We start from the raw sequence: 21,132 nt of genomic DNA, 5'->3' as shown, positions 1-21,132 counted from the left end.
AGGGGTCAAACTAGGATTTTTTCGGGATTCTGAATCCAATGCAAGCATTTGTTTTGCACAAAAAACATTCCTTTCTAAAAAAACGGCCCTGACAAAACTGTGAAAAGTGGTGAAAAGTGATGACTCATCACTAAACCATAGTTATATGGGGAGTGTTTTTAGCCTAAGTAATGTTTTTTTGTTTTTCGTGCAAAACGAATGCTTGCATTGGATTCAGAATCCCGAAAAACACCTAGTTTGACCCCTCACATGCTACTTAAAGCACATTTCTTTTTTCTATTATTTTACTGTATAGTAAAGTCTATGAGAGCCCAACTTTGATTGGCTCTCACAAGTTTCCCAAGACAAATCTGCAATGTCCCTATAGCCAAAAATGTTCCATATGGCATGTTCTAACTGTGTGCCAAATGTTATGCTTCTTTCATAAAGTGCACGATTCCATCAAAATACTGCCCGAAACGCCTGGACTAACAGAGATGTCCTGAAAAACAAGTGAAGAGGACCACTCAACGCTGTCACTTTAGATTATGAAGAGGGGACAGAGGCGCACTGCTTGGCCACACACACTAAACCATTAAGTTAAACAAATACAGCTGGAAGTTGCTCTTTGGCAGCGGGGATTATAATCAATCAATTTATAAAAACAAAAAAGAGAAAACAAATTCACTTTGAGAAACCCTGTCCTACACGCCACTCCTGATCAACAGGATTAGCCAGTGGGTTGCCCTAGACCTAGAGGATGAGCATCTTCAAGTACAGTACCTTGGGTTGCACATCATAGAGTAGGGCTGTCACAATTATTACATAATCGTCTAATTGCAATTATTTGACATAATCGCCATTATTTTTTCATAATTGTCATAATCGTTTCCATTTTGAAAAATGTTCGTATGTATTTTTTTTAAGTAAAAAATAGTGGAAATAGCAGATCTACAAGCTCACAACGCGTCGCATCGCAACGCGTTGTGAGCTTGTAAATCGGCTATTTCCACTATCAATGTTCTTTTTTAAGTGTAAAGTTGTCAAATATGTCAGTCATTTCTTTGTATATTTAGGTTATGTGTCATATCTATCTACAATGTGCAACTTAAAGCCTAAAAGCCAAACAGAAACGTAATTTCAAAAACACAAAACGACGAAAAGACAATTAAATCGTTAATCGCAATTATGTGAATGACAATTAATCGTCATGTAAAATGTCATAATCGTGACAGCCCTATCACAGAGGATCTGACTTGGAGAATTCCTTACAATCCATGCTTCTAATCTAAGCATCTCAATTATTATCTTGTTGTATTTGGTCTTTCGGTGATATAGCACGGTCTTCACGGATTTCACTGCTTGTAGGCTATACGTGAGTTAGTGACAAATAAACCTTTCCTGATTCCTGATATTTTTAGATGTATTTGTAAATTGTATTTCAACAAGCAACAGGGAAAAAAGATGTTAAATTAATATACAGTATAGGCTATAGGCCTGTAAAAGCCACCAAGTGACAAATTCAGACCATTCAGGGGAGATCTATGAGTTTCATTCAAACGTGGAAATGTTGTAATTAATCAATAAACGCTGTCACCTGAAGGTACGCATTTGAGAACAAGCGATTCGAGACATCATATTATTCACCACATAATGACAAACAGCGATGAAAGATTCACACGTTTCCATGAAAAACAGGAAAGTGCAAAGATGGAACAAAAAAATGAGAAAACGCAGATAACTTTGTAATTTATTCGATACAGACAACGAGGCCATGCAGTCAACGAGAGCCATGAGGGATGAACGTTCCCCTGTGATAATTCATTTGCATCACAGAGGGCACATACAGTATTCGTCAGGCTTTTGTGCAGATTGTTGGGGAACATGGCATGCAGATTGGGACATTTGTAGGTTGTTATTGGTGTCAGGCTCCACTTTGGTTCGACAGCTCAAGACGCTGTGTGAGACATGAAGGAGTAGAGATAACAGGGGTGTCACATCAAACCCTGGGCCCTGGGTACAAGGATTCACTGCTGGGCCCCCCCATGAATGTTCTTCATAGGGGGAGGAGGGGGTTTAATCCGTTTAGACTGGGAACGCGTTATTACGCATTATTGTTTGCTTTAGCTATTGAAAAATAGCAGATGCACAAGCTCACAGCGCGGCACAGAGTGCCGCGCTGCGAGCTTGTGGATCTGCTATTTTTGAAAAATCATGAAAATTTGTCTTTGAATATTTCAAATCCTTCTAAGGTTTTTTTTTTTTTAAAACTATGTTTCTATGTCAGTGGTGCTCAAACTCTTTCACGTGAAGGACCCCCAAAATGATATGTATTTGCCCACGGACCCCCATCTCAAAATATTTAGTTCCAGGGACCCCACAGAGTCAAAATTTTAGTTTGCTGATGTTTGCTTAAAAAATACATACAGTATATTCAAAGATTTGCAGTTTTGCACACATTTTCACGACTTTTCAAAAATAGCCGATCTACAAGCTCGCAGTGTGAGCTTGTATGTCTGCTATTTTTCAATAGCTAAAGTGTAAAATAATGAAGGCCCCTCCACCTTGGGCCCTAGTAACTCAGTCCCACTTTCCCCCCCCCTTGTGACGCCCCTGTGTGTGACAGATGAAGGACTGGAGATAATGTCGGGAGACGTGCGTGAACAGTAAATCATCAACCTCATTCTGGAGGATGAATGGAGCCTTTGATAAAACACTGCCTGTCTTGAATACAGTGCTGGAAACAGTACCCACATTTTATTTCTTTTTACTTAAAGGGGAAGACCACCCATTTTCAATATCGAACTATATCATTAATATACCTTAGAGGAGTTGTGTGGAAAAAAAGTTCCCCCCCTTCTTTGTTGCCTAGAACTGGAGGATTGATTTTGGGGTTTGTATTGTAAAGTACAATTGATGACATCACACATTGTACTTTACAATACAAACCCCAAAATCAATCCTCCAGTTTTAGGCAACACAGAAGGAGGGGAACTTTTTTTCTATTTCCACACAACTCCTCTAAGGTATATTAATGACATATTTCAATATTGAAAATGGGTGGTCTTCCCCTTTAAAGATGGGGTGCTGTGATTTTCTCCCCCCTATACTTACCAGTAAGACGTCTAAGGGTGAAAAACAACCTCGCCCTAAAGGGCGAGGTTGCGCCATTTCTTAGCCATCTGGCCAGTGATGTATATCGGACCAGTTACCCATATTATGGAGACCCCTGGTACCCATAGATATTCACAGATATGGGCTTAATACAGATGACATCAGAGATCTCCACATATGGGCATAAAAGGGATGTTTGTTCCCCTGGCATCACGGTCACATGGATCCCCATATATGGGCATAAAAGGGATTCCCCTGACATCACAGTAATGTCAATTATCCGATTCCAGACTGGTGTGAACCAGGGACGTGCTGGACATTGGGAAAAGCGGGACAACTCCCGAACGGCCGGTTCATTCCCGGCCGGTCCAGGCCGGCCATTAGGGGAAAAAAATAAAAAAAATGTCGGCCTTCGTTCCATTTTGGGGGCTGCCAACAAAGTAAATCGTCACTGTCGGGCAGAAAGTTTCAAATGTATAATTTTTTTCGCAAAGCAAAGCCCTGCTTCATCATACAAGGCCATTGCACAAAAGTAGTGAAAACAGACGATCTACAAGCACACAACGCCTCGCGGTGCGAGGCGTTATGTGCTTGTAGATCTGCTGTTTTCACTAGTTTAAATCATTTTAAAAATGATAAATACAAAACAAACGGTTTTGGACATACAAGGTTTCCACCCGACAACAACGAAATATAACTCATGTACAGTAATTGGCCCACTGGCTTGCCACTTGTCATGATCTGAAATGGCAAATCTTTGAGTAGCAGCAGCGCTATAGAGAGAGATCTCTCTCAGTAGCGCGCAATGAGGGCCTCTCCAACTCTTTTTCCTGGGCTGAATCAGGGGCCCAGCACGTCCCTGGTCACTCCCCTGCCCTCATGTGTTTCCTGTCTCTCTGCACCAACAGTTTTAAAATGTTTTCATATCAAAGACCATTATTTATTCAGCATTTGAGCCACGGACCATGCACCATTTGATGAGATTTAGCCTCTCGGACACAAACTTTGATTGTTATTGTTCGACACGATTTTGTCCACTATTCCATGCTGTATTGATGTGATGCCATAGGAGAGAGAACAGGAAAACGTTGATCAAAACAACAATTCTTCTACATTCTCTAATTGTGTAGACTTCTCGATGTTTAAGAATACAGTAACTAATAGAGTTAAAGATCTATCAAGAGGTAAATGTTTGGGGACCACCTGGAACGCCCTCAAGGACCACTGGTTGAAAATCACTGCTCCACTGTACATCGTACCAGCAAATAAAAGCTTAAAGCTATACTGTGTAAGATGCTCAACTAGTGGTCAGTAGCCCTATAGCAAACCGCGGTCGCGTCCGCGTCTTTCGGCAGTGTTTCGTACCTTCACACCCCCGCGTCGGCCTCCACCTCGCCGAGATCTATCTTTAGAGGGGTCCCTGGTTCCTGTGCGTTCAGGCATTCCGGAGAAACGGACTACTTCACCCTGCCTGGTAGGCGAGATTACCTTTTGAGTATAGAGACACACAGGCGACTACAAATATGGCCGCCATAGCGACCCCACTTCAAGATGCGCTGTGATTGGCCGGCAGTGTATAACCCTCGCTGTGATTGGCCGGTAGTGTGATGACGTAATTTTTCCGCGAAAACCGGGGCCCGGTCAGGATCATAGAAAACATATAAAGAGAAGGCTTTAGAAGCTGAAAATAACGGAGTGGGTGTTCTAAAACTTTAGCGAGTTAACAGTTAGGACAATTTTAAGATTTCATTTGTTTTATAAAAAAGTTACATGGTATAACTTTAAAGAAAGGCCCACCGAAAAATAATAAAGGCCCAAACAATTGACCAATGCATGCCTCATTACTGACTGTATTACCTGCTAAAAGCACTTTTCCCTCTTGAAAGAGCGAGCTGTACACTTCATCCATTCACACTCTGCATGGAGTAATTGTGGGCAGGAAATTGCTTTTACCACCGGTAACCTTTTGGGACAGTAGTTGCCCCCAACATGTCCTTACAACGCCTGTCTAATAATTAATTGGATCTCGGCAAGTTAGCTACAATAGAATAACTCTTCACTAGGTGCTCAGCACCCCAGTAGTTCTCAGTCCCCAGACAGACTTGCGGCTCATCATTTTCGAATGCTTCCGCCTAAGTCCTGAAAATAAGTAGACCTGGGGTGTTCAACACGGGGTCCGAGGCCCCTAGGGGGGTCCTTGGAGTCACTACTACTCATGGACCCCAGGAAGACTAGCTGGCGCCACCGGCGTCAGCTAATGGGGATCCATTCAATAAACAATACAGGGGGGCCGCTAAATCTTTGTGTGATCATTTTTGGAGCTGTGTGGAACACAAGCTCCCTATACGTGGCTGTGTGTGTCTGTGTGTCTGTGTGTGTGTATGTAGCCTGACTTCGGCGCGTAACTAGTGCCGCACCATTTACGCCACTCGCGCAATATATACATCAAAATGTGCGGCTCGGCCGGGAATGGTGTTCTATTACCTTTCGTTCCGATCCGCCTTACCATGCCGACGTAATCGGCAAAAAACGACGCTTAATTGTCCCCATTGACTTATAATGGGACAATGCAAGAAATCACTTTCAAGTATTTTTCTCTCGTAAACCATAGGAGCTACAGTTTCAAACCTCGGAGAGGAGATTCATAATGATTTTAAGAATGAATCGAAAAATAATTACATCACTCGGCCTCATGGTGGCGCTATAACGGCCCACTAACCCTAACCCTTGCCCCGTAACTCTTGAACCGTAGATCGGAAAATTAAAATTCTTTTTTCCCTGGATTCCTTGGGTCAAGACGCATCTCCCCATATAGGCCACGCCACATTTGCGCCAGGATAGATTTTCCGCCATCTTGAATTTTCTCCAAAACACACTTTTTGCTCCTTTTCCTACATATTTTCTTCAAATGTCACAAAAATCGGTACACATGATCTACACACACACACACGCACACACACACACACACACACACACACACACACACACACACACACACACACACACACACACACACACACACACACACACACACACACACACAGCTCCACTTCGAACAGAGGTTCGATTTTTACATTCAAGTGGTTTACATTAAACACTTGAACCCTAGCATCCCTAGCATCCCTATTCTGGTGTGAGCGGAAACGTTATACAATATACTGGGGGGTCCCTGCTTCATCTCTCTCTCTCTCAGCTTAGGGGTCCTTGGTCTGGAAAATGTTGAAGATCCCTGGAGTAGACAATTAAGTGGCTGTCCCATCTCCCTCACACTTCCATTTTCGCCATTGCAGTCACATAAGTAAAGTTCCGTATTGAATCAAATTAGTGGACTATCTAGCTTGCTGCTTAGCAGAAATGAAAATCCCCAAATATAGTTTCTGTGAACAACAACAATAATGAGCTTTCGGTGCAGAATGTTTCGAGGCTCATTTAGGAACAGTGGCCAAAAGTTACAGTGGTGGATAAAGTACATTTTTTACTTAAGTATGTAGAAATACTCTAGTAAGTAAATGTCCGGAATTCAAAATGTAGTTCAGAAAAAGTACAAAAGAATTGGTATCAAAATGTCCCAGTTCACAAGTTTTCAGATAGATGTATAAAATGTATAAATATCTTTTGAAAATAGCAGAACTAAAAGCTCACAACATGACACATTGTCAGATTGTAGATCTGCTATTTTCAAATAGCCATAGTATAGGCTGAAGTTTTTTTTGTGTTTTTGTGATAATAATCAAAATCTACAAAATAAGATATTTGGGGTGGCTGTGGCTCAGGAGGTAGAGCAGGTCATCCAATGATCCATGGTTTGGTGGTTCAAATCCAGACTCCTCTTATCCACATGCCGAAGTGTCCTTGCGCAAGACGCTGAACCCCACATTGCCTCCAATGTGTCGGTCGGTGTCAGCTTGTGTGAATGTGGGAAGTGAGGACGCTAGTGTCGACTGTTTGCCGCTTCACCTCTCAATGTATGAATGAATGAACCATTGTAAAGCACTTTGAGTACTTAGAAAAGCTATAAAAATGGAGTAGAGATGGTGTAGGAGTACAAGTACTGAAAATTGGAAATATTCTAGTAAAGTAAAAAAAAATAAGGACTTAAGTAGTACTTGAGTAAATGTACTTAGTTACTTTACACACTGCAAAGTCTGACACTGAGAATGAAGGCCTGTATACAGTCTCATAACGGTACCTGTGACATAAGAATGTGACATATGAGATGCGAGAGACTGGGAAAGTCTTTTGTACCAGCTGCTCTCAAGCTTTACCCTTTGGATCGACCACCAAACTCTAACCCAAACCCTAATCCTAACCTCAGTAAAACTATGCCTAACCCTAACCCTAACCTTAAACCTAACCTCAGGAACCGTGACGCGGGTGATTATCTAACCTACCGACGCTCGCGGGTGATTATCTAACCTGCCGACGCTGTTCAACCCAACGGGAGTTCGACCTATGGGGCAGTCCCCACAACGGTCGCTTGACAAGGACTAACTTCCTAACAACGCCTTCCTAGGACGACTGTAGCCTTATTTAACTGGAACTATAGTTGTACTGACTCTGACTTCTAAGGACCTATCCAGGGGTTGCAGTGTCACACTTTCTTGTTTTTCTTTTTCGGTTTTTTTCTTGCACTGATCAATGGACACTTTCTTTTTTGTTTGGCTCTGCACTATTATGTTGTGTTAGTTGAGTATTTTGCTTGTGTTTGATAGGGCGGTGAGATTGTAGCACTGACTAGCATTGACTGTTATGGACACTTTTGTTTGGCGCTGCATTGATAGCTTGAGGATTGCTTTTTCCTTTTTTTTTTCGTTTAAAGTACCATGTAACTTTTTTTGTAAAAAAAAATCGTAAAATTGTCCTAACTGTTAAATCGCTAAAGTTTTAGAACACCCACTCCGTTATTTTCAGCTTCTAAAGCCTTCTCTTTATATGTTTTCTATGATCCTGGCCGGGGTCCGGTTTTTGCGGAAAAATAGCGTCATCTGCATCATCTGTATACGTTGGCCAATCCCATCGCGAATCATACACACATGATACACTACCGGCCAATCACAGCTTATCTGCGGTGTCTTCAGGAAGTAGCCTCGCTCAGCTACAGTGTTTACCATGGTGAAGGATTCTTAACCTCTTAATCCCCAAAATTACGTTCTACCATGCGTTCTACCCCTCCACGGATTTGTATTGGTCGCGGTGGTTTGCGGCGCCGCTCCGGTGGTCCACGACAACTCCGGGCGAAAAACGGCCGAAAAAAGCAATACCGCCACTGACCACTAGTTTAGCAACTTACACAGTATAGCTTTAAGTTGGCTGTTTCACTTTGAGCATTGACTGTTTTTGACACATTATGTATATATTCTTCGTTCCCTTTCTTTGATGTACCTTGCTCTTTACTGTACTCTGTTCTTTAAAAAAAATCTTTTCATACTTCTCTGTAACTTTCTAAATGTCCTTATACTGCTGTGCTGCCTCCGGGCCACTGATTGTGTCCCCTTGGGATAATAAAGGTATCTATCTATCTATCTATAATCCCTGCACTTTCGGGACAAAGTCTTATTTAGGGCCCCATAAATAATCACCACCTATTTGCAGAGCCTTCTGCCCTTTACTGAGAGGCGGGGGTGTACGTAGACCTTTCTTCTCTAATTAGTTACATGAGAGTCCACTGCTGCAGCATGAATAGTTCGTCTGGGAGAGAAGGTCACGCCTCCATCACTCTAAGAATGGAATTTGAAAGAAAAAGAGAGGGGGGAAATATATAATTCATGTTTACTTTCACAATTAAAACCCATTTAGGCCTAGAATTATTGAATGCTTTTTAACCAGTGAAAAATAGCAGATATACACCGAGTGCCGCGCTGTGAGCTTGTAGATCTGCTATTTTTGAAAAAGTCGTGACAATGTGTGCAAATCTTTGAATATGTATTTTCAAAGCGAACGTTTGTAACGTTTGTAAATTTTGCTTCTGGGTGGTCCCTGGAACTAAATATTTTGAGATGCGGGTCCGTGGCCAAATAAATATCATTTTGGGGGTCCTTGACATGAAAAGGTTTGAGAACCACTGACATAGTAATCTCTCAAGAACAGACTAACTGAGCTCCATTTAAGTGAAAAGGACCTTTTCTTTGACGATGGCTGGCCAGATTGCTGACATAGAAACATAGGGTTTTTCAAAAAAATCTTAGAAGGATTCAAAAGACACTTCGGGTCAATCGGATCAAAATTCTAATTTTCACGATTTTTTTAAAATAGCAGATCTACACAGAGTGCCGCGCTGCGAGCTTGTATATCTGCTATTTTTCAATAGTTAAAGCATAAAATAATGATACACTATATAGTGTAGGCCTACCCGTTTTAAATGGGTTAACAAAGCCAGACGGCGTGACCAACACAGTGCTCTCACTTCAAAGGCCCTATAGGTCAGGGGTTTTCAAAGTGTTGGCCACAGACCTCAGCGGGGGGAGGCCGGCCGAGGGGATGGCGGGGAGCCAGGAGGCTAATTGGAAATTGTATTTTCACCCTTTTTATTTATTTATTTTGTGAACTCCTGCCCTAGGTTGTGTCTGGTTTGTGTCTAGAGTCCGTCTGTAATAGGAGAACACATCCTTCACTGCCTGCAGAGGCATTAGAGCGGGGCCGCTCACCTCGTAAACAACACACCGTACTCCAACTGAAAAAGAATTGGCAACACAACAAGCTGTCAATAAACAGACCCTGCAACTAGTTGTTTCTTACACTGTTAGCCCTTACTGTAAATTTATAGCAAAATTCCGAACAGTATTATACTGTATTAGTATCAGACAGTATTATACTGTAAACAGCAAAGCATTCTGGGAGTGAAAATTACTTTTTTTTACAGCAATTTACGAGAATGTCATTATAGGAATTGCTGTAAATTTGCTCGTAACAGCAAAGCATTCTGGGAGGGAAAACATGCATTTTTACAGTAATTAAAGAGAATGTCATTACTGTCAGGAATTGCTGTAAATTTGCTCTTAACAGCAAAGCATCCTGGGAAGAAGACAGCAAAGTATTCTGGGTAAAGCATTTGTCTAGTTATTAGGGGCATTTTTGAAGCTTCTGGGAGCTAAAAATGCTTAATGTGTCATCTCCATGTGTCTGCCTAGGCAAGCTGATTGACATTATGTCAGAATTTGATTTGTCAGTATTTGAGCCTCAAACCCTAACCCTAGCTGCTATCTCTAGGTTAGGGTTCCGCTCCCTCACCCTGGTGGTTGGAAAAGGAAAACCTCTAAGAACTCTAACAGGGGATGAGTTTTGGACCATGCTTATCTTCTCTGTATTGTTCCAATTGGATTGGAACAATACAGAGAAGATAAGCCTGGTCCAAAACTCATTGGACCATGCTAATCTTCTCTGTGTTGTCCCAATTTTAGCTATGTCAACATTCTGCAGAATCTGCACATATTAATACATACTATATAAATACTACTAGCCCTTACCCGTTTAAAGATATGAGCTCCGAAATGATGTGCAGTGTGTGGGTTATGGGATGTGCACTATGCACACAGTATATGAGGGATGGACAGTAACTTTAACTGGTGCTTGCATGATGTATGAGCATCAATGTAAGAAATACCTGTTTCGTTTAATGGCTACAGAGATACTGTGTCCCCCCCGCCCGCCCGCCCACCCGCCTGCACACACACCCGCCTGCACACACACACACACACACACACACACACACACACACACACACACACACACACACACACACACACACACACACACACACACACAGAGCTGGTTAAACATGTTGCCTCATGCTAGATGCAGAATAGATATGCCTCATGCTAGATGCAGAATAGATCGTAGATACACCATAAAAATGCTAATATACAGCATATGATTTGTGAAAGTGACAAACGGGCTTCACAGTTATGTCAGGTGTGTTCATATGCTAATGGTGATGCGATTTCAGATCAATTGCTCCAGCCACTGAGGAGAAACGCTGTTTCAGACAGACAGACAGACAGACAGACAGACAGACAGACAGACAGACAGACAGACAGACAGACACTCACTCAGACATTCCGAAAATTATATGTTTGATATACAGTAAGTTACTGAGAAACTTTGGAAAGGAATACAGTAAGTTACTGAAATACATTTAACAAGAATACAGTAAGTTACTGAAAAACTTTGAACAGGAATATAGTAAGTTACTGGAAAAAAAACTTTAAGCAGGAATGCAGTATTTAACTGTACATCTATTTTCAGTAATATACTGTAATTCCAAATACAGTAAGAGAGAGCCAAAAATAAGTTTTTTAAAAGATAACGTGCTGCCAGTACTTTACTGTAATTCTGCAGTGAACTTTGTCGTCATTTTCTCCCTTTTCTCCCTATTGTCTAAAGGCCAGCCAATGAGGGGTCGCCAATGGCATCCCATACTCCTGAACTGTGCTGCCGCCACCAGGTGGTCAAATCTGGGATTGCAGGACCTCCACATTTACAACGCCTTCCAAGTTGCGTTGTTTTGAGGAGAGGGGCGTTGTGTTTCTTTCTTTCTTACTTTCTTTCTGGATAAGCTTTATTTTTCCGTGCTACTCCTCCCACAGTTTTGGTGGGCACGCAATTGGGTCATATGTCAAATCAACCGGCTTCATTAACACATCTACTGCCTTTTAATCTGAAGGGATGCTTGGTGCCTTGGTGCCGCGCCGTTTCCTCCGTAGGCCGCCGCTATTATTTTGAAGGGCCGGAAGGGGGTTGTTTTTGTTTTTTTGGATTATCACTTGACGGCAACGATTACGTCATCTAGTCACATGACAGTGTGAGCCCAGAAGAGAAACATGTCTGCGCCCAGCCCGAGTCTACAGTGTACAGTATGGAGACCACTCTTTGTATAAGAATGTCTCTTTTGAGTAAATGAAGTCTCTTTATGGGCCTCTCAATGGATTTACTATGGAGGACGTTCACTTCGCGTGCACGCCCGATGTGCGTTGTAAACAAATCGCGGACATTACCGATGCGGGCGGGAGCGGAGCGACGTACAGTAAGTAATTATACCTTTACTGTATACAGTAAGATTGACAGTCCTGCACCGTCAACGGCGCCATGACTTTAACCCTTTCAATGACGGTGAGGACTGTCAACGGCAGCAGAACTGTTAATTGATTTTCTCCATTGACTTGAATGGGGGGAAAAAAACTGACATCATAGATGTCTGACGTCATAGACCACATGAGGCTGACACAGTACGTCCATATAAGGACATTCCAAGATATGGGCTTAATATTGATGACATCAGGGATCTCCATATATGGGCATGAAAGGGACTAATGGTAAGATGGAATACATTTGCCAGCGGATTCCTCGTCTTTATATTGGTAGCCAAGCTGTACCATGACATTTCATATCAGTCTGGTTTTTCTGCTTCAGAAAGACTTGCTGACCCCAAAGAAAGTTCGGACGGCACAAAAGCGGTTTATGCTGCCTCAGAACTCAGTTCTTAAAGGAGTAGTTCACCCCCAAAATGACTTTTTTCCTATTGATTACTCATGCCATAGAGACTTTTGAGTTCAATCATATTTTTTTTGTATTTGTCGCATTCCTACGAAAGAAATTGATTATAATAAATGTACCCCCATTGATTCTGGATGGGGACCCAAATGCATGGCACTGGATGGGGAAATCGTTTTCTTTTTATTTATTTTATTACATTTTTTGTCTTAGGAATGCGACAAAAACCCAAAAATGTTATTGAACTCAAGTCTCCATGGCATGAGTAATCAAAAGAAAAAAGTCATTTTGGGAGTGAACTACGTACTCTTTAATTCCAAACGCCAGATCCTGCTGCCACACTCAGTCATCTGTCTATTATAGCTCAAGGAATCTGCCTGGCAACACTGTGGTCTCGCTCTGCCACTCAACCCTCTGAACTGCATTATATACATATATATTATATATAGACATCTCTGGAACCATTGGCTTTACCACCTGGATCTCCCGCCGAGGCGGCGTGGGACATTTATCACGGAGGTTTCGCCATTCCTTGCGACAGGTGGTGATTATGCATGATCACTCAACAGTGAGGGATTACATAGGTGTTTGCAGGGGTGTCACAAGGGGGGGGAGTGGGAGGGACTGAGTTATAGGGCCCAAGGTGGAGGGGCCTTAATTATTTTATACTTTAGCTATTGGAAAATAGCAGATCTACAAGCTCACAGCGTGGCGCCAAGTGCCGCGCTGCGAGCATGTAGATCTGCTATTTTTGAAAAGTAAAAAATTTATATATTTAGCAAAGAAATTAAATCTGTGTGAAACGTGTCAATATGTGCAGTTTTTTAAGGGAAGATCTATTATTATGGATATAAATAAGTAAACACTGTGATTCTCCAGCAAATACATGGACATTATATTTCAACACATATAGACAAACCACATTTATCGATAGACCAAGAGTAGCTATATGGAATGAAAAGTAATTAAACCCCTCTTTTTCATCCCTCTTAAAATTGCTAAATACAAGGCACAAATACTTACGGTAGTTTCCATACAATCGATTGTTTCCATTGCAAAGCGATTCGATACCGATTATCTGCATTGTAAAACGATACGGTACAATATTTTGCTTTTGCATAACCATATAGTAGATCATTGCAAATTAAAATCAAATTTTCAATTCAGTTACTATATTGTTACACCCCTAGGCATACATTGTTGTTGTCGGGTGCAATCCTTATATGTCCAAAACCTTTGTTTTGTATTTATCATTTTAAAAATGATTTAAAATAGTGAAAACAGCTTATCTACCAGCACACAACGCCGTGCATCGCGAGGCGTTGTGTGCTTGTAGATGATAGATCTACTGTTTTTTTTGTTCGACAGTCTTGTATGATGAAGCAGGGCTTTACTTTACGCAAAAACTTACACATTTGAAACTTGGAGATACAAGGTTTCTGCCTGACAGTGTAGCCTACCCCCTCAGGGGTAGAGAAACCGTCATTAGAGCACGAAGGGTTCCCAGTTCAAATCCGGGCACTCGTAGAGTTAATGTCGAAGAGTCCTTGAGCAAGACTCTTAACCCCTAGTTTCTCCCGGTGAGCAGGTTGGTGCCTTGCATGGTTTCCTCCGCCGTCGGTGTATGAATATGTGTGTGTGAATGGGTGAATATAATGCACAATCTATGTAAAGCGCCTTGGATAAAATATCCAAGGCGGATATTTGTATAGATTTAGAAATATTTCTGATTTTATTGAAGGGATAGCCCCTTGAGATGCAACATCTAATTTTCCCATAATTCGATGGGGTCCCCTAAAGCATGAACAGGATAGATAAATGCAGTACAAGTAATATACTGACAGATACATTCATGCACAGATAGCTTACTGCCTCTCCCACGCACCCCACACCAGCCACCACATCATCAGCTGTTACACAGCAGAGGAAAGAGGGGCTCAGTGCAAATACATCAGTGTGTCCCTGCAGGTTCATTCAATTTAGAAGCATAACGTTGTATCAAGATGTGAATCGAGATGTGAATATAGGGAGGTCCTGAGGTGACAGAAGGAGATCTAAGAGATCTGGAGGAAGGCAATTCCAATCAGATGGACATTCTGCTTTCAGTGCGTCCCAAGAAAGTTCAGACGTAGGTTGGCGTATGCTTCAGGCTTAATGGAGTAGTTCACAAAAAATAATATAAAAATATACTGTATATATATTTTCTAGTTTGTGTCGCATGAGTCTCCCGGAGACTCCGCTTTGGTTATCAAACTATTGGCTTAGGAATGTGAAAAAAACAAACAAGTTCCATGAATTCAAGGCTTCATGGAGTGTAATTGATTGAAAATAATAATGTTTTTGGTTGAACTACTTCTTCACAGCAGTGGTTCTCAACCTTTTCAGGCCGCGACCCCCAAAATAATCTTATTTTAACTGGAAACCCCCCTATCCTGACGAGCACTAAGAGTTGACGCATTACATGTTGTATTAACACGGTTCTTGTGGAAAATAGCAGATCTACATGCTCACAACGCCTCGCAACGCCTAGATCTGAGCATGTAGATCGGCTATGTTCAAAATTTTTGCCCCTAATATTTGACAATTTGGTTTTAGAGGTATTACAAATTTCATAAATTGTCACTTTATAAATGTGCAGATAACCTCTATACAGTTAAACTTTATGTTGGTTTGTTTACTCTTTAGAGAGAAAACAATGTTGCACATTAATCATCTGGGGACCCCCCAAAAATAATTTGGTGACCCCCCCAGGGGTCCAGACCCACAGGTTGAGAACAACTGCTTTACAGTAAGAGTCCATGAACACTGTGTGATGGAGGTTATGTATATTGGAGGGAAACATGAACAGTTATTGCCTGGTTCCAGCCCATAGACCCGCCCACTCTCTGAGCGGACTGGTTCTCTTGGTCTGGTGTTGTCATATGACGCTAAGGTTTCTCTGGTTTAGGCAGAACCAAGCAAAAGAGAGTCGGAGCCTCGGAGGAGGGGGTGGGGCTAACTTTTGAAAATCAACAGAAACAACGGAGGGAGGGGGAGCTCAGCCAAGGCTCTTAATTGCTCCCGTTGAACTTCAAAGGGGGTTGTGCTTACCTCGTTAGCATCAAAGACAAAGACCTGTTTGATGCCTGTCATAGAGGGGAGGGGGAGGGGGGAATGTTTTTGTGTACACACAAGTCAAACACAACCCCTCCCACCAGATCTCTTGTGATTGGGAATTTCACATTTCAAATCCCCTCCCCTTTGAAATCTCTTGTCAATGGGACATTGTCAGACTCAAGCTCAGCGCAGAGTCTGAAATCAGGCTAGAACAGTTATATAATATGTTCGGTTTAACTTAAACCCTAATGTACTTTGTTGACTGGGTGCTTCAGCAGTTTTGCTCCCCTCTGTTTTTGAGCGGAGGTTAGACCGCTCCTTTGCATGGCCGTGTGTGTATGTGTGTCTCCGTCCGTGTGGGTCTGTAGCCTGTATGTAGCCTGAGTTCCACTGAGTGACCAAAGAGGGTGCTGTTGAGTCTAGCTTGTTGAGTTTAGCCTGAGCATCAACTGCAATACACACACACACACCTGCACACGCACGCACGCACACACGCACGCACACACGCACACACCCTCTCACTCAGACACACACACACACACACACACACACACACACACACACACACACACACACACACACACACACACACACACACACACACACTAACCCCACCCACCCAGTAGTGCTGTTGCGCAGCCTCCACGACCACCGCAAAGTTCACACGGTTGTGATTTTTTCCCCTCTATACACCAAAATTTCATCACTGAAAATAGCTCCTCTACAAGCTCATCACGTCCCACACTGTGACACATTGTGAGTGTGCAGATCTGCTGTTTCCACCAAACGGTTGCCCATATTACGACATTCATAGAATAGGAACGCAAGGGGGTTCAAGTGGTTAAGACACTGCACTGAAGCAGAGGTGTTTTTTTCACTCTCAATGTGTCATCATGTGATTTACAATCCTGCCAGGGAAGTCGGCTGTGCAAGGAGGGCCAAACCATGATGGAACTGTGATGGCAGGTGTGACGACCACTAATTGAACTCTCTGCAACAACAACAACAACAACAACAAAAAAGAAAGGAAAAGGGAAAAAGGAAAAAAAGAAAAAAAGAAAAAAAAGAAAAAAAAAAGAAAAAAAAAACTTGTTGACATTGCAGGATTACTGTATAAACAGCCAAACATAGAAAGCATACCAAGAGACCACTCACTGTGTATGCTGTTGGGTGTGTGTGTGTGTGTGTGTGTGTGTGTGTGTGCATGCGTGCGTGCGTGCGTGCTTGCATACGTGTTTGTGCGCACATGTGAAGGATGTTGATAGCAGGAGAAGAACTAATGTATGTCTTTGTTGGTGTCATGCTCAGTATATATAGCAGATCCATGCGCGCAGGGGGTAGGGGGGGGCGGGGGGGATTAACACCTCCACTTTTTTTGGGTGGGGGGGATATCCCCTCCAGTGTTCAGGAGCTCTTTAAATTTTTAAAATCGCTTCATAATTGCCCGATCTATGAGGAATCAATCTGCAGTTTTGCTTTGCTTCATATAGATGCGTGATCGCTGATCGCGATGCGTCATGCCAATTTAGCCAAATAAGAAAAGAAAAAAAGCTCTCGAAGCACTATAGGCTATACATGGCATGTTGACAGCTTTTAAGTCTAAATATGTTTTTTTCGGACACACACATGTACAGTAGGCCTATGTGCTACAGTTCAAGGACATGCAGCAGCCGTCTGGCTGCCATTACCTAGGCGCTGAATTAAGTAATTAAACAGCCCTATTCTTTTACATCTCTGTCATTTTTGGTCTAATTTTACAAATGTAAATTTCTAAATAATAAATTAAATGTATTTATTATTACTGTACTCAATATCAAACTAAATCAGGTGGGATATGTTTTATTTCGTTTAATTAGACTACTGGTTCCATCAGATTCCCTTTTTTTTTGGCAGGAGGCCGCCGTTCCGTAGCCTATTAACTCATTGAGTGCCTATCCCGAATTAGTTCGGGATATATTATCGTATCACAGAGTGCCTATCCCGAACAAGTTCGGGATATAAAAAAAAAAAAAAAAAAATTTGAAAAATTTTTTTTTGATTTTTTTTTTTTTTTTTTGGACCCCATCAAATCTGGTGAACATGATTTCAATCGCGATTTTGCATGTTCCACCCCCATACAACCCCATCTAACATACAGGGCAGCCATTTTTGGTTACATTACATGTAAAACATAAGGGCGATTATCTCAAGAATGCCTGAACGGATTTCCAATCGGATTTTTTTGTTTGAAAGCTGTGAACAAACTGCACAAATCCACTCCAATGCAATCCAGGATTGCATTGGATTTTTCAGAGCTCATTCTTCTCTGTTTTTTTCCCATGCATGAGGTGTGCAAGGTTTAATCATGGCTAAGTTGACGAAAATAAGGCTTCTAAAATGCTTGGTAGCCAATAGCTAACTTCAAGCTAACTTCATCCTCTTCCTGTACATGCAGTCATGCACAAAGGAAAGTGTTCAGGCAAGTCATGGCTGCAGGGCTTCTGCATATACCAGCATATCTCTATGGGATTTTCTCTGGCCACTGGGCGCCCTCTAGTGGTGAAAGGGGTGGCACTAAATGAGTTAATTAATAGGCCACTATGCGTCCATTGTTCACTCAACAAGGCCAGCCTATGTCACACTGACACGCTGGCATGAGATGAGAGAGACAAATAGATATGTGGACGTGACAAAAAAAAGTATTATATTAATATAGCCTTCTCTCTCTCTCTCTCTCTCTCTCTCTCTCTCTCTCTCTCTCTCTCTTTCTCCCCTTTTTTTCTCTATACGCAAACAATGTCGGTTCTAATAAAACAGACCTTATTGAGTGTGAGATATTTACAAGCATGATATCACTGTGATATGTGAATAAGCATTAGCCCCCCCATCCTCTGGTTTTATGCCAGTTAAATGGAATGACGGACAAGCTTCTGATTGGTGAATGTACCTACAGCGGTCATGCCATCCGTTTCCTCACACGTTTCCATGAAAACACACCCATGAATAATTTTTCACGTGGTGAGCGCACAATTACGATCATCGCAAATCACATAATCAGCTGCTGAGCGTTATTCATGCGTCAAACGCGATCGTCGGCAGTCGGTATCTCCTTAGCACGGGCGTTAATTACCGCCTTCTTAATTGGGCCCTGAGTAGTTCTCATTTCAAGGCGTATTACTGCCCTCTAGAGGCACAGTCCCACCAGTGCAGTGCAGTCAGCTCAGCTCAGCTGTTCTGAATGAGTTTAATTAATGCAACGCGATAGTGACAAGCAGGCAGGCAGTGGCAGAAGGAGACCGTCATTGCAGGTGCTGGACCTGCTGCTGGTGTGTGTAGGCTAGTCTCACATCATTCTCAGTCAAAAAACCAAAAAACGACAACGTCGTTCTTTAAATCAAGCAACAATGTAAGTACCTTTGAACAGATGCATAATGGAAATGCAATTTCGTTTGTCAACACATTTTAAGTTACGTTTCCTCTTGTTACTGTGGGGGGGATACAGTAACAAGAAAAAAAAATGCCTTGAAATCTGCGTAAAACAACTGTGTAATTCAGCTCAAGTGGAGGGGATATGTCCCCCCCTCCTCGGGGCAAAAGTGGGGGGGATATCACCAAAAGTGGGGGGGATACCCCAAAGTTTTTCGCGCGCGCTATGCGCGCGCACATACCTCCCAGATGTGTCCCCTTCACTTTTAAAATGCCTCCTGCGCCCCTGAGCAGATCTATAGTAGGGGTCTTCAACGTTTTCAGGCCAAGGACCCCTTAGTTGAGAGAGAGATGAAGCAGGGACCCCCACAACCTTTTCATAGTCATTAATAAACTTGACCATTTACTCTGTACGTAGTCTGCTCTTTTTCCCCCTCTACACCAAACCTCTTTGCCGAAAACTGCTATTTTTGGCTACAGTTCTCAGAATATGGACACTAGGGTTCAAGTTGTTAATATAAAAAGGATTGGAAGATTTGGAGGACCCCCTGTAGTAACTCTGAGGACCCCCTAGGGGTTCCGGACCCCCTGTTGAAGACCCCTGATCTACAGTACAATTCAATTCAATTTCAATTCAAAGGGCTTTATTGGCATGAGAAAACTTACGTTTGCATTGCCAAAGAAAGCAGAAGTGTACACAACACAACACAATCGGAACAAAATATGTACAAGTGAAAGGAGTGTAAGGCGCCGTACAGACATTTGCGTGAAACATCTTCTCCGTATCGTCTGAGAATGGCCACTGGGGGCGCCGTACTAATGCATTGTCAATGGAAGGTTGTTTGGTGTTTTGTCGTTGCCGTGTCTCTTGGCCAAAAGACAGGCTGCGGTTGAACTAGAGACACGGCAACGACAAAACACCAAACAACCTTCCATTGACAATGCATTAGTACGGCGCCCCCAGTGGCCATTCTCAGACGATACGGAGAAGATGTTTCACGCATATGTGTGAGTCCAGCCTAACAGTTTTCATGCATCGTGGTTACATGCAGGCAGAGCAGGGATACAAGCTCACAACGCGTGTGAGCTTTTAGATCTGCTATTTACGGCATTGCAACACCAGTGTGCAACTATAAGTCTAAATCAGCCTTTAGTTTAACAAGACAAGGTCCTATACAGTCAGAGACACAGCTTTATTATACCCAGCAACGGGTGTGTTTGTTTACGCAGCACAACGCATTGTGCCGGTTACTGTAGATCCCAGTGAGCCCCAAAGCAACTGAAGCATGCACATTGCAGGTCGAAGGCCACGCATTGATTCTTGTGTGAAGGTAATGTTTGCCGGGCTACGTTTTAGGCAACCTTGCACCTCATTGGCCTTTAACCCCCTCGTACTGGTAGGTTCAATCCATTTCATTCTTTTTACTGTGTGCCTTTCTGTTGCCCGAATTCAAGTAGTATAGCATTATGAAAAGGCTACAATTTCATTGGCATTTTTATATAGACCGTCCAGGGGTCTTCAACTGGGGGTCCGGGACCCCTAGGGGGTCCTCAGAGTTACTACAGGGGGTCCTCCAAATCTTTGTGTGATAGAAACTTGTTTTTCCCCCCCCCCTTTTTCATATTTGAACCCTAGCGTCCATATTCTGAAAACTTTAGCCAAAAATAGCCGATCTAAGCTCAAAACGCCTCACAGCGCAAGGCGGTTTGAGCTTGTGATCGGCTATTTTCGGCAAAGAGCTTTGGTGTAGAAGGGAAAAAGAGCAGACTAAGTACAAAGTGAAAGGTTAAGTATTGATGGTTTAAGTGGTTAAATATCTGAAAACACAAATTGACATGAATCCAAAATACACTGACGATCGTACTGTCAAACGATGAAACTATATGGAATCTAGTGTTGGTCCCTGCTTCATCTCTCTCTCAACCAAGGGGTCCTTGGACTGAAAACATTGAAGACCCCTGATATAGACTGATGCCAGGCCATTTTAGACTTGGCAACCTATCGTACATGGAAGCTATAGTGTGTAATAGCTTCCATGTACAGACTATTGA

This window comes from Nannobrachium achirus (genome assembly GCF_963921795.1).
Source record: "Nannobrachium achirus genome assembly, chromosome: 8".
Taxonomy (NCBI): domain Eukaryota; kingdom Metazoa; phylum Chordata; class Actinopteri; order Myctophiformes; family Myctophidae; genus Nannobrachium; species Nannobrachium achirus.
This window is presented reverse-complemented; position numbering follows the sequence as displayed.